This window comes from Microtus ochrogaster, linkage group LG4 (genome assembly GCF_000317375.1).
Source record: "Microtus ochrogaster isolate Prairie Vole_2 linkage group LG4, MicOch1.0, whole genome shotgun sequence".
NCBI lineage: Eukaryota > Metazoa > Chordata > Mammalia > Rodentia > Cricetidae > Microtus > Microtus ochrogaster.
Window position 1 is genome coordinate 21,132,907 of NC_022030.1, and position 6,554 is coordinate 21,139,460.

A 6,554-nucleotide genomic window follows, 5' to 3' on the forward strand; every position below is an offset into this window, starting at 1 on the left:
ACTCACAGAGATCCACCTGCCTCTGCCTCCCGAGTGCTGGGATTAAAGGCGTGCGCCACCAACGCCCGGCTATCATGAGATATTTTGTGACTGACAATTTGAGCACACAGAGTGCTTGGGCCTTGCCATTAAAAATTAGGAAACTGAGGTCCAGCAATAGAAAGTTTGGCGCCCTGGGTCCCAAAGCCTAACTCCCCTCCAGCTGGCAGGAAGGGGAGGAAGCTTAGTCATGGTCCAGTCTTACAGCACTTGGACACTCAGCCCGTCCTGTCCCTCCCACCAGTGTCCAAGACAGTTGCTTCTCCTGGGCTGGGTTAGTATCAGAAGAGCTGGGCTCAGGCCCCGACATGCCCTCCTCTCCCTGCACTTCATGTACACTGGGCACTTTTTTGTTTCTGACTCTTCATCTCACTGTCTAGTCCTTGGCTGGTCTTGAACTTGCTTTGTAGACTACGAGGCTGGCCCGAAGCTCACAGAGACCTGCCTGCCTCTGCCCCTGCCTCCTGAGAGCTGGGATTAAAGGTGTGCACTGCCATACTCAGGGATTTTTTTTCTTTTTTTTCTTTTTAAATATTTATTTATTTATTATGTATACAATATTCTGTCTCTGTGTATGCCTGCAAGTCAGAAGAGGGCACCCCATTACAGATGGTTGTGAGCCACCATGTGGTTGCTGGGAATTGAACTCAGGACCTCTGGAAGAACAGGCAATGCTCTTAACCACTGAGCCATCTCTCCAGCCCAGGGATTTTGTTTTGAAATACCTTTAGTACAATCTTGTTGACCTAATAAGACACTTACGTTTTGAGGAAGACCTGGCATGTTCCTGCCACTGTGGAGGTCAGAGAACAACTTTGGGGTCCTAGAGATCAAATTTGAGTCCATCGTCAAACTTGTTGGCAAATGGCTTTAACAGATGAAGTATTTCTTGAGGCCTGGTTGGCCTTGGACTTCTCACCTTCCCACCTTCACGTCCTGAGCACTGGGTTACTGGTGTGCACTAGCATGCCTGACTTTGGTTTCGTGACCATAGAGGGTGTTAGGCAAGTATGCTACTGCTGAGCTCCACCCAGGATAGAGAGGACGTTGTCCCGTGGAACAGCTTTGTTTGATAGACAGTGCAAGGCTGAAGAAAGCACATCTAAGGAACAAAGGATCAAGTGATGTTCTTGTAGGGGACAGAGGAGCATAACAGTGGAGGGGAAACCAACTGGTGGCCACCATCAGGGCCCTTCAGCCTGTTTTGGCTGGCTGACCTGCTAGTTCTTCAGACTCTGCTAGTTTATCCATTGATAAAACCAGAGTAATACTTCCCTTAGAACTTGCTGGCACAGGCTAAAGGGGGATGTTTTGGTTTTTAGACAGAATGTCTCATAGCTGAGGGTCGCTTTGAACCCATGATTCTTCTACCTTCACCTCCAAGGGCTGGGATTACAGGTGTGGGTTGCCTCATCCAGGTAAAGAGTGGGTTTGTTGTTTTCCCAGAGGTCTTGGCATGCTGTCCTCCTGCCCCTCCTTTCTGAGTGAGGATTAAAAGTGTGCAGCATACCTGGCTTTTTTTCTTTCGGGTGCTGGGAACTGAATTTAGGTCCTTTGAAAGAGCAGCAAGAGCTTTTATCTTCTGGGCCCTCTGTCCAGCCCCAAGAGAGAGGAAGTTCTTAAGGGGCACTTACTCTGTATTCCCAGCACTGAGTAACTCAGGATTTTAGAAATGGCAGCCACTGCTTTTCTCCAGGGACAGTAACCGCTTTGATGTTGACGGATTCGGGAAAGAGTGAAATGCCCTCTTGGGCCTTTACACCTGCAGCACCAAGGCGGGTGGCTGGAGTTGAAAGCTGGGTCCCTGAGGCCCAGAGAGCCTGATTGCTTTTCAGCCCAAGTGCTACCCTAGAGGGAGCTGTAGCTCTCTGCTGTGTTCGCCTCAGTTCAAGGCTCAGTGGGTGTGGATGTTTGCGTTTGCCCTTCTTCCACAAAGAGAGAAGGTAAAGTTAGCAGGCCCACCCCAGATGATACACTGTTCTAAACCCTGCCGACTCTGGTCAGGCAGCTCTGCACATGCCAACCACATCGCTTGTCAACTGTGTGGCTTTGGACAAGTTGCTTAGCCCCATAAGCCTCAAATTCCACCTTATTTGATGGAGGTGCCTCACCAGGAGGTGGGGTTCAGTAAATACAGAATAAAGTTCTTCAAATGGCACCTAGTTTCATAGTTGGCTCTTTTTCTGTTTGTTTTTGGTTTTCTCAAGACAGGATTTCTCTGTGTAGCTCTGGCTGTCCTGGAACTCATTCTGTAGACCAGGCTGGCCTTGAACTCAGAGATCTGCCTGCCTCTGCCTTCATTAGTGCTGGGACTAATGGTGTGCACACTGCTGGGTTTTTTTTTGTCTTTTAAGATTTATTTTATTTGTGCATGTGTGTACATTTGTGTAAGTGTCTGTGAAGACTAGAAGAGAGACTTCAGCTCCTCTGAAGCTGGAGTAAGAAGCAGTGTGAGTCAGCTGACATGGGTACCAGGAATCAAATCCTGCCCTCTGGAAAGGCAGCGAGTGCCCTTAACGTCTGAGCCATTGCTCCAGCCCCGCAGTTGGCTCTTATTGACCTGCTTTAGTCATCTTGGTCTCCAGTATCCAGAGTGCCAGACCAGAGCCTTTTCATTGGTTTGATTTGGTTTGTGTTTTGAGAGGGTCCTGTCTTGTAGCCTAGGCTGGCCTTGCACTTGAGATCCTCCTGCCTCACTTTCCTGATGCTTGACCTGACATACCTGTGCAACCACACTGGGTTCTGGAGTCTGCTCTTCCCCGGGCCCAAAATATTTCCTCCCCCTTGCCTCTCCTTGCCTGTCCAGCAGCTTTGCTTAACTCTCCTTTTTCAGAGAATGTTTCGGTCACTCCAGGTAGAGTGGTTGGTGGCACTTCTTTAAGGGCTTTATTGATGTATTATTTCCAGCAGCCCTTAAGGCAGGTCTTCTCTTTATGGGGCTTGGTTCAGAGCAGTGGGTTCCCATTTGCTATCATATGGTTGGACAAGGATGGAACTGGGATTCCAGCCAGCAGGTTAGTTGTAGCTATGATGACACTCTGCTTCCCTCAGCATCTGCTGCCCGACCCTGTGCGAACTCTCATCCAGGCCTCAGTTAGAGCAAATGCTTTGTGTCTACCTGTTTGACAGGAACAGTTATCAAACACACCTGTTAGTGGCTCATGTTTGCCATGCATCCCTTCTGTGTCAGGCTGAATCGTGTACCTGTCAGCTCGTGCCACCCTCATGATAGCCCATGAGACTGTACACTGGAAGAAACTAAAGCTCAGGGAATTTTTGTCCTGCAGCACTCTGCTTGTGACTGTGCTGTTATCCAAGTTGCCTTAGGCCTTCGGGAATGGTCGTGAGGGTACTTCTGTAGGGTCTCCTGTGGCTTAAGGGCTTGTCCCAGCCTGAACAGCTTTGCCATTCTATGTTACTGGCCACCAGACTACCCCCACCCTCAAGAAAAGGCAAAGCAAAAATTGGATGTGGTCATATCCCTTCTCTGTAAACATTTTGCCACCCATCCCATAATCTAGCATCTTTATTACTGGGCATTTTTGGAACTCACAGAATTAGCACAGTGCTAAAACACATGGGCACAAGGTTTAGAAAGGGGTTGGAGAGCATTATCTGGGCCCACTCCAGTATGTAAAGCATACCTGGATGTCTGGATGGCTGCGTTGAATCTCTGACTGTGTCTTGCTTGGATACCCTAGCTCATTTTCAGCCTGAGCTCTGCCCTGCTAACCCTCACCACGGCCAGGTGACTGCTTTCCTCCCCCGAGTCTGGTATCAAACTCCAACCTCAGGTGCAGTGGTTCTTCTCTCTCCCCCTTCCTCCCAAGGAGTCTGTGGTCTCTGGCTTTCTTGATTTCTTACCTTTGCAACTTAGGGTCTTTGGTGGGGAAGTTCTCAGTATGTAGGTCAGGTTGGCCTTGAACTCATTATTCTCTTGCTTCAGCCTCCTGAGTGGGTGTCTTAGGTAGGGTTTCTATTGCTGTGAAGAGATACCATGATCATGGGAACGCCTATAAAGTTTAATTAGGACTGGCTTACGGTTCCAGAGATTTAGTCCATTGTCATAGTGGGCAGCATGGTGAACAAGGAACTGAGAATTCTACATCTGGCTCCACAGGCAACAGAAAGAGAGACCCTGGGCCTGGCTCGAGCATTTGAAACCTGAAAGCCCACCCCCAGTGACACACTTCCTCCAACAAGGCCACACCTTCTAATGTCACTTTCTAAGCATTCAAATGTGAGTCTGTGTGGGCCATTCTCATTCAGACCACCACAGTGGGGTTCTGGGCTGAGTCTTCTAACTTTTATTCCTTTCGATAGTCTCAGGTGTCCCAGGGTAGCTTGAAATTAACTAGTTCAGAGGGTGACCTTGAACTGACCCTGCCCTCTGCCTCTAGAGCCCTGAGGTACCATCACGATAGTTTACTGTTCTGCTAGGGATCAAATCTAGGGTTGTACATACTGAGTCACTACTCAGTCAGACTGAACTACATCTGAAGCCCTGCTTTTGTGTTTTTAATTAAAACCTTTTTTTTCTTGAGATAGTGTCTTGTTATGTAGTCCAGGCTGGTTTTGAACTCATGATCCTCTTGCCTCAGCCTTGAGAATACTCAGATTCTAGGCCTGCTCTGCCATGCCTGTCTTTCTTTGTTTTTGAGAGCTTGTCTAAACCAGGCTGATCTTAGGGTTGCGATCTTCCTCCCTCCTCCTCTCTAGCGCTGGCATTAGCGACTCCGCCATGCAATGTTTTCCCCCCACTTTTCAAGCACACATTATGCCCAGGCCTACTTGAACCCCTGTGTAAATCACCCTAGGAACTTTACACGCAGCCCTCTGCAACATTTTAGACATGAGAAAATTCAGTGTTTGTGGAGAGCCACACTGTGAACTCAGAAAGTGGAACCCAGGTCTGTCTGACTCAAGGGCCGCTGAACTCACCCATGTGTTGGGTGATTACTATGGAGTGCTTGTTGTGTAAGCCAACTCGGACACCTCCCCTGCCTGTGTTGTGTGCGGGGAGACAGACACAGAACAAAGGAACCTTCCAGGTAGGTATCAGGGTCCGGCTGTGCCTGGAGCTTTGGGTGAGGAGAGGTTGCTTGCTTCCTCCTTGCACAGACAGGAGCAGGAGGAGTCTACCTGAGTGGTGCCAGCCTGAACCTGCCCTGCCGCTGGGAGTGGTAATTTCCTCACAGCCACAAAGCCAATCCTCATGCACAGGAAACTTGCTACCCGCTGGAACCTCGGCTCCTTGGCCGCTACAATTAAAAAGAAGGAGGGGACACACGTGAGATAGAACTTCAGGAGAACCCACTGTTTCTGTGGCTTCCCTAGATGTGAAGCCACAACTGCTGACCTGAAGGGAAGCCTGGCTGCTGTGGGCAGCAAAGACGCCAACGTGTGGGAACTGAACAAGCTGTGGCAGTTGAGGCTCGGGGCTCTGGGCTTGGAATCACGGCCCTGCCAGGTTGGAAGCATTCACTTGTGACGCATGTTTTTAGATTTGTGGCTTGGCACAGGCTGTTTACCCCCTAAGTCTGCTAGCTCACCTCTTTCCTGGCAGTGGCATTTAATCTTCACTGATGCCCCAAGGAAGTGAAGCTCAGCCTGGCACCCTGCTCATTAGCACCTCTTGAGCATTTGGGCTTCTCCATGGCTTTGCCAGCCTAGTCTTCTCTGATGGCAGCCTCTTGAGGTTCTGTTACCTGCTGTGGCAGAATGACCCAGGAAGGTTTAGTTAGCAACAGGTTGGCATTGTTGGAAGATGGCAGTCTATCCCTTCCACCATTCTCCCTCTTGCCCTGAGGTCTCCTTGTTTCTGTGGGTTTTCAGTAAGGGAAGATAATGTGGGAATACAGGTGGGTCCTGGACAGGGGGGCCTCTTTTTTTGTCTTGGAGTAGTCCCCATCCTGGTAACTTCTAGACTGGGCTGCTCACATCTTATCTCCTTCATGGACTTGGAGGAGAGTGGGCCTCCAGGAAGTCTGAGGACAGAGAGCCGAAGCTTCTGTGTTGATGAGAGAAGTCTTGAGTCTGGTTTTTGCTGTGGTCAACTTTTTCTGGCAGGTGGCACTTTCCTGGAACTTGGCTCTAGGGCAGGCTTGGGGAAGGCAGGAAGATTTGTTCCTTCCTATATAGCCAGTTTACAGTCTAACTAGTTTGTTTGTGTGTGTGTTGTTTTTCATTTTGAAACAAGAGTCCTCTATAGCCCAGGTTGGCCCCAGGTTGGTGATATTCTCAGCACTTTGTGGAGGCGAGAAGATTAGGACTTCAAGGCTAGCCTCAGAAAGAAGCAAGTTTGAGACTAACTGGGCTCCTTATCCACCATAGTGCTAGCCAACAGGGAGGCTTGAGGTTGCTGAAGCTTCCACTGCTGATGTGGGAGTGTCATATCAATCTGTTGATTTCATTGGTTAAGCAATAAAGAAACTGCTTGGGCCGGGCGTTGGTGGCGCACGCCTTTAATCCCAGCACTCGGGAGGCAGAGGCAGGCGGATCTCTGTGAGTTCGAG

General features: G+C 49.5%; 1 protein-coding gene across 1 annotated transcript in view; it reads left to right on the forward strand.

Annotated features, from left to right (window-relative positions):
• Positions 1-6,554, forward strand: part of Bckdha (branched chain keto acid dehydrogenase E1, alpha polypeptide) — a 25,982-nt gene that overhangs the window by 7,447 nt on the left and 11,981 nt on the right. The gene's annotated exons all lie outside the window — the stretch shown is intronic.